The sequence below is a fragment of the Tupaia chinensis genome, unplaced genomic scaffold, assembly GCF_000334495.1.
Source record: "Tupaia chinensis unplaced genomic scaffold, TupChi_1.0 Scaffold000235_1, whole genome shotgun sequence".
NCBI lineage: Eukaryota > Metazoa > Chordata > Mammalia > Scandentia > Tupaiidae > Tupaia > Tupaia belangeri.
The window spans coordinates 4,325,470-4,333,491 of record NW_006159713.1 but is presented as its reverse complement, the minus strand read 5'-3'; the positions used below and the strand labels follow the sequence as shown (position 1 = coordinate 4,333,491).

The following is an 8,022-nucleotide window of genomic DNA, read 5'->3' as shown; positions in this document are numbered from 1 at the left end:
CGGACTTGCCAGACAGACAGAGAGAGACAGAGAGACAGAAAGTGAGAAATCACCCCCCAGGGGGGATGGCCACGCCGCAATCTCTTCTCCTCCATTCTCCTCTTGGGATCTTGGGCACGCACGCACACGTGCCCGGCGTGAGTTTTAAGCCACTGGGTTCAGAACGCGAACCATGGTCGACTACGTGAGAGTCCAGCGACATAGCCACTATGCTAACTGCTGGTCCCAATGTTTTAAAGTTGAATATATCTATTACCTGAGCTATATTGGTTGTCCTACAAAACTCTTCTGTGCTTATTTATTTGCTTTGAGAGTATCAATCAAAGAATGAGACTTTCTTAATCATTTTGCTTTGATCAATTTCTCCATGCATGGCTAGTAGGTTTTGATTTGCATATAAATTCTTTGAAGTTCGTGGTACCAAAACACATAAAGTTTTATTACCATTTTACAGAAAATGAGAGACCAGAGCTGCTACGAACAGAACAGAGAAAATGAAACCCAATAAACTCTCGAGCCTTCACACTTGCATCTTAGCACAGGGACCGCGGGCCTTCAGTCCAAACCACTACCTGAAAGAGTCCCCATCGTGTCCCTGAGAGAGGGCAGTCAAACATGGAGCATGGAGAAAATGCCCAGGGTCATAGTGGAGGGGAATCCAGGCACATGGACTCAGTCCAGGGTTCTTGCCACTCCAGGACAGGCAGTGAGAGGAAAAAGGGGAGGGACACACCTGGAAGACTTCTGGGACCCTGGTCTGTCGGGTCTACAGCGAGGTTGACCCTGCCCCAGCTTCAATTCTCCAGCAGACAGACCCTTCCAATTCCCGAGGTCTCTTTCCTGCCATTCTGAAATGCTACTGGTGTAGACATTAAAGGGAGTGGAAAAATTAATATGGTTCCTTTGCTGTAGGTCCCCAGGCCTTTTCCTGGCTGATCCCTTGGCCTGGAGAGCTGTCCCCCTTGTAGGGAAGACACATACATGCACATGCACGCACATACATGACCCTACACATGCACATGTGCATACCCCTCTGTTCAGAGTTAGCTCTACAATTCCACTCTGGTCTGGCCTCATTGCTGACCCTCCTATCAGCTTCCCATCACCTCCAGGATAAAAACAGGCTGTTATTGTGACCTCCACGGGCAAATCTACATCAGGTGTCCTGGAGAGATTCCGGGGCTGACCCTTCGCCATCTGGTTCCTGGCCTTCCGGCTTTCTCCTGCACCTGTTACCCCGCCCACTGTCACCCCCTCTCCCCCTTTCACAACCCCCTGCCCCATACCGCAGCTTCCTCTGCCTCTCATCCTCTTCCTCTTTTCCTCATCTTGCAACCTTTTCTCCTTCCAGACCCAGATCAGCTCAGGCTGCCTTCTTGGGAAAGCCTTTCCACCGTCTCCCCAGCCGGAGTCCTACACCCACCACTGGGCTTCCTCCTTCAGCCCTCTTTCCTATCAGCTCTACTGAAGGTCTTGCTATTTTGTGGTGTCATTTCCTCTTGGCCTGCCAGCTTCCTTTGGCAGGCTGGGAATATCTTTTTTATTTTAATCATTATTTACTTTATTTATTATTACTATTATATTTAATTTACTATAGGGCAAGTGCACTCAGCAGAGAGAGACAAAGAGAGACAGGAAGAGAGAGAGAAAGGAAAAAAGTAAACTGTCAGGTCCAGGACTCGAACCACAGTCAGCCATGTGGGAGTCCAGTGCCTTAACCACCATGCCTGCCACTGGCCTCAGGTTGAGGTCATCTTAAGAGCTGGAGCAGTGCCTGGTCCTGGCTGGAAGCAAATAATTTGGCACCAGGGCTCTGCCAGTTACCAGCTGTGTGACTTTGGCCAAGCTGTTCAGTCTCTCCAAACTTCGGTGTCCTCATCTGTAAAACGAGGATGCTCTGGGCCAGGTTCCTAGAAGCAGAGGCCAAGGTGGGGGTTCTTGTAGAAGTCACTTACTGAGGGGTAAGGGCAGTGGGATGGGCTAGCCGAAGAGGCTAAGAAAGGTGTGGTTTCAAGAGAAGCCTGGCTCCTGGCCGACTCACAGGGAGCTCTAGAGTGTGAATGATCCCACAGATTTGTCCCGCCATGAGGTGTGGGTCTGGGCTGCCACACCCCACATTGCTCAGTCACTGGGTATTGGGAAAGAGGAGGGAGGCAGAATGCCCAGGCACCTCTGGGTGAAGCAATGCCCACCTGCCAAGGGCAATCCTTTGGAAAAGGGGCAGGTGTCGGGGGTCAACTCCTGCAACGGATGGGGGTGCAGGGAGCACGGACAGTGTCCACTATGGGGGCCATGATGACATCTGCCTGGAAGGTTGCTGAGAGATGGATGAGGCATTCAAATCTGGTCCCCGACTTGATCCAGTTAACCAATGACACTTAGCATGGTGGCCTCTGCTCCCTGCAGCCAGCACAGGTGCGAGGAAGGAAGGGAGGAATGAGGGAGGGGAAGTGAGCTGGGACACAGGCTCTGGCCGCCATTCCTTTGGCTTCTTCCCTCTTCCTGCCCCTCCAGGCTTCAATGAAAGGGGAGCCCTCTTGGGGCTGTGTGGTAGAGGAGAATAGGGCCTCAGTTTCCTCATTTGTACAAGGGGTCACCACCTGCCTCACCTGTTACCTGATGCTGTGCAGGAGGGTCCCAGGGTGAGGGGCAGAGGGTGGGCCATGGGAAGAGAAGGGCAGAGCTAATAGGCTGCTAGTGCTAACCTCAGGATCAGAGTGATTATAGCTTAAAGGGACAGTGCAAAGGCTCCCCTGGCCCAGAATAGGGACACTTGGATGGAAATACCCCAAAAACAGAAAGAAAAGTGCTACTGACCAAGTGGCAGGTCAGGGCCTAGGACTCAGGGGTAGGGTTGAGACCACAGAGGCCCTCAGGTGCTCTCAGACTCTTTCACACCAAGTCCTGTGAGGGTGATGACAGCGAAGGCAGGGCCTCTGCTTCCCCACGGGAGTGACTGATGACACCAGGGCTTCAGTGCATGCCTGAGCCCAGACGCAAGGGGTGATGGAACTGGGAACACCTTGGCTGTGGGCCTGCCTGCCTTTCATCCTTTCTCCCGCCCTCTCTCCTTCTAAATTGTTTGTGGCCATGTGCACTTGCCAGAGAGAGATGGAGAGGGAAAAACACCCCCCAGCAGGCATGGTCACGCTGCAATCCCTTCTCCTCCATTTCTCCATCCTATAAGGCTTTGGGGCACATACGCGCACACACTGCGGCTGGGATTCAAATTGTGGTTGACCACGGTGGATCCAGGTCTGTTATCTACGAGGCCATAGTGCCAGCCCTGAGGCCCATTTTAATGACCGGGAAACAGACTCTGAGAGGGGAGAGGCCTAGCCGACACAGCAAACAGAAAACAAAGGTGGGGCCTTTCTGGAAGGCATTGCCTCCTCTCATGGCCCCATGGGGTGCCTCCAGGAGATGGGAGGAGCCATTTTCTCCCTTGCCTACAAAAGTGGGCAGCGCAGGCAGGAGGTGTCCTTGCTTCTCAGGCATTTCCATAGGGTACTGATGTGTAAGGGTGACTGCTTCCTTCAAACCATCATCTCCATCGTCCCTCACAATGGCAGGGCCCTTCGGGACTTCAAATGCATGGACGTGGGGCTTTGCAGAAGAGTAAACCGAGGCTCTCGGTGGTCAAGGGACCTGCCCAAGACACCAGCTAGAAGAGATGGATGGAGCTGGAAAATGAACAAGCATCTCCTCACCTTGAAGCCCTCTGGGGTTTGTGGACTATTTCCAGAAAGAGCTGAGTGGCCCAAGCCTGTACTCTGAGCCTCAGGCCTGGGCCTGGGCAGTCTTTGTCCTCAATCCAACTAGGCCTCTCTCTTATTGTCATGGGGAACCCAAAATCTGGGTCCAGCCTCCACCACCAGTGCAAACCACTTCCTGTACCCCACTAGCTTCCTACTCAAAAGACTCAGATTTTCCACCACATGGTCCCCTAGGGTTCCAGAAGCACCCTCCTCTGGGACCAGGGTACCCTCCTCTCAGCCCTATCCTGGCTGGGACAGCAGGTGGCCAGGTAGTGTTGCCTTTCTTGCTCACACATGGCAGTTTGGGCCTCGCACCCACAGGAAGTGGCTGGTGCCACCTCCTGAAGAAAGGTCCTGCCCAACAGGACCCTGAGCTTCCACAGGCTTCTCCTGAGATCTTTGAGGTCAGTGGCTCCCAAACTTGTTGGCACGTTAGAACCACCTAGAAGGGAGGAGGAGGATCATTTAAAAAATTTAGCAGGCAGTGCTCTAGACCAATCACAGGACGATCTCAGGTGGGATGCAGCATGGCACTATTAGGTGCTGCCAGGTGAGTCCACCATGCTGACAGGCCTGGGAGCTGCCATTCCAGGCTGTGGGACACCCAGCTGTCTACTCCCAGTGGGGAGGGCTTGGCTCCTCATTCACCTGTACCAGGAAGCCTACATTCACAGAGCCAAGTAATTCTTGTCCTCCGAGTGGCCCCAAAGACCTTGGGGATAGAAAGCCCATCCAGGCGTCCATATTTAGTTGGAGACCCCATGGAGGTCGCCCTATGACTGACACTCAGCCCTGTCCCTCACTTGAGAGGGACATCCGTCTGGGCCTCTGGGCTGGGCTATTTCCTGGCACCTTGTGACCCAGCTCCATGGTTCTGCCAACAGGGCTCAGCATGCCCATACCAAAGTGAAAACGAAACTGAGCTTCGGAAATCCCCTCTTCATTGCCAACAATGTGGTGGGCATTGAATGAGGTCCCCGAGTTGAGGTGGGAGGACAAAGGCAGCCCGAGATTAAAGGCAAGAAGAACTGGCATTTCAAAGTGCCAGTTCGAGGCTTGGAAATTGGCCTGTCCGCTTTGCATGGCAAGTCGTGAGTGACTTCCTTCCCGTAAAGTGCACCCACAGTCTCACCTCAGAGCTAAGTTTCTCAGTGGGGGGCTGCATGGGGACCACGTATCCTGGGACGATGGCATTTTGGACCAACGTTTGTGTCCTCCCCAAATCTGTAAATTGAGGTCCTAAGCCCCCCACGTGATGGTAAGAAGAGGTAGGACTTCGGGAGGTAATTAGGCCATAAGTGTGGAGCCCTGGTGAATGGGACTGCTGCCCTCAGAGCCCAAAAAAGACTCCAGAGGGGCCAGCGAGTGGCCTGGTGCTTATGGCGGCTGGATCTCACATGGCCTACTATGTCCTGGGTCCCAAACCGAGTGGCTTGAAAAACACACCAGACATACTCTGGTTTCTCTTCAGATGGTATACATTTTTCCCCTTTTACTAAAAACACACCAGACACATGTATATGCTCAAAATCCCCAAAGGAGGGAGAGACGGAAGGGGAGGTTTTGTGGCATGACCATCCCCATGGGGAGAGGTGCTTTCTCACTTTCCCCCTTTCTCTCTCTGTCTCTCTCTGTGAGTGCATACACCCTCTGGCAAAAACAAACCAACCAACCCCCCAGAGAACTCTCTACTCCTCCTTCTACTGTGTGAGGTTACAACGAGGAGTCAGCAGTCTACAACCCAGAAGAAAGCCCTCACCGGAACCCGATCATGCTGGTACCCTGATCTCGGACTTTAGCCTTCGGAATTATGAGGAATACGTTTCTGTTATTCATAAACTACGGTACCTTGTTATAGCAGCCCAAATGAGCTGAGACACGCAGAGCCTTGGGTGAGGAAATTCCCGCAGGATTGTCCGAACAACCTGGATCCCCAGAATAAAGTCTGGTGTAACTACACTGTGGGACGATGGGCCTGGAGGCAATCGACCATGAGTGGACATGGCTGGATCTTCTAGACATATTAATACATTGCACACTGATGTGCACACTAGGAAAGCACTTGTCTTACACACACCGACAAAACAGCAGTACCACGTCTTCCCACCGGTCTATAATAGCATGTCTTTGTAACTTAGAGGTTAAGAGCATGAACTTTACAGGAGACCTCAGGACCTAAACCCGGACCTTCCCATACAGCTCCAGCATCGTGTTCTGCCATGCCACTGCGTCCAGCCCAGAATCTCACTTTTAACTCTACTTTTGAAAGTATCTTCTGCCATGAACTGAAGATAGGTGTCACCCACCTCAAAAATAAACACCCAGAGAAAATAAAAATCAAAACAATATGTCGAACCATAGCTGAGTACCATGCCCAGCCCAAGGCTCTGACCCAGGCCTGGCCTTCCTGTGCTGAGAAGGGGTTCGGGGCCAAAGGACGAGCCCATGGCACAGTGGTTAAGGCAGCTGGACCCCACATGGATGATGGCATGATTTGAGTGCAGGCTGAAAAACACACCAGGGGCATGTGCGTGCATGCCCAAGATCCTGAGAGGAAGATAGAGGAGAAGAGACTGCTGCATGGCCACTTCCTGTGGCCATTTCTCCCGCTCCTTCCTTCTGGTCTTTCCCCTCTTCCCTTCCTTTCAGGAGTGAATATAGTAACCCCACCCCAAGTCCAGCTCCATGAGAGAGAGTGATTTCTATCTCTCTCTCTCTCTCCCGGTGAACTTGGCGCACGTTGGCAAACTGAAAGAAAGGGAGAAAGAAAGAGAGAGGGAGAGACAGAAAAAAGGGAGATCGGGAGTTTGGGAGGCTTTACTGACACAGCACCTGACTGAGGCTTTCTTGAGATGCAGGAAGACTAAAGGAGAAGTGAAAAGACAATAACTTCTCACTTCATGATTCGATTCATTGACCGTCCCATTCATGAACCTCCTAGATCATCGTGTTGACTGCTACTGGATAAGTCCTATTTGGGGGAACATTGACCTGTCCACTTCAGTGGTGACTTCTTTCTTTTTTTTTTTTCTTCACTCAGAGGGCACACACACTCACCAGAGAGACAGAGACAGAAAGAGGGAGAGGAAGAAAGCACCCCCTAATGGAATGTGGACACAACACAATCCTGTCTCCTCCATCTCTCTATCCTGTCGGGATTAGGGGGCATGCATGCACATGCGTTTTTCAAGATGTCAGGGTCAGGTTTCGAACCACAGTTAGCCATATGGACTCTGGGGCCCTTAGCCATTAGGCCATAGGGCCAGCCCATATCACACATCTGCTAGTTCATTGTTCCTACTGGTACATCAGCAGGGACTTGGTTGTGTGCCCAGCTATAGACCATGGGGCCTGACAGACACGTGTCAACTGGATTCCTGACTACACGAGGGAGCCCGAGTTGGCCTCTGTGCTGATGGCACCCACCTCACACACAGCAGGGGCATCATAGACAGGAAATGCCTCCTTGCCATTCTGCCCCTAAGAAGCTTCTGGAAGTCCTCTCCCTGTGTGGCCTAGCCTTTCCCAACATCTCCACCTCTTCCCTTCTCTCCTCTCTCCTTCCTTCCTTTCAGGTGCCAATATAGCGTCCCCTCCCCACGTCCGACTCCACGTAACATAATCTGCCCCCACACCCACACCCTGGACTCTGCTGACCCCTGGGTCAGCACCCTCCCACCCTGAATTTTCCCAGAAATACTTCCTTCTTTAAGACAATTCTGAAGACAGCTACTAGAAGAATAAAAATGCTTTATCTTTTCTTTTTTCTTTTTTCTTTCTTTCTTTTTTTTTTTTTTTACAAAAAATAGGAGAAACATTCCATATGTTCTAGGAGAAAATGAGGCCCAATCTAAATGTCTAACCAGGATGGACATGGTTCAGCCCTTCTATGGGCAACTACGCTGCCACCTAAAATAATAGTGTCCCCATATTACACAAAGACCTAATGTCCTTAACATGCCAGAGCTTTTACATCTCCGTGGGAAAAAGGTCAACAACCCAATAGAAAAGTGGGCGAGGGATATGAACAGTTTGTGGGAAAGGAGCTACAGATGACCCTTTAATATGTGAAAAGATGCACAACCTTATTCATGAGAGAGGTGGGGGAAAAGGACACCGCTTGCAAATGATTCGCAAATATGAAAAAGTTTGCTGGGAAGCCGCGCGGGGCGCCCGGCGGAAGCCGCGCGGGGCGCCCGGCCGAAGCCGCGCTTGGCGCGGGAGCTCATGCCCCTGGCTCGGCAGCGGCTGCCAACCGAAGAAC

The 8,022-nt window shown here is 51.9% G+C and overlaps 1 protein-coding gene across 2 annotated transcripts in view; it reads right to left on the bottom strand.

Annotated features, from left to right (window-relative positions):
- The window catches only part of NLRC5 (NLR family CARD domain containing 5), a 108,278-nt gene that overhangs the window by 89,353 nt on the left and 10,903 nt on the right, over positions 1-8,022 (bottom strand). The gene's annotated exons all lie outside the window — the stretch shown is intronic.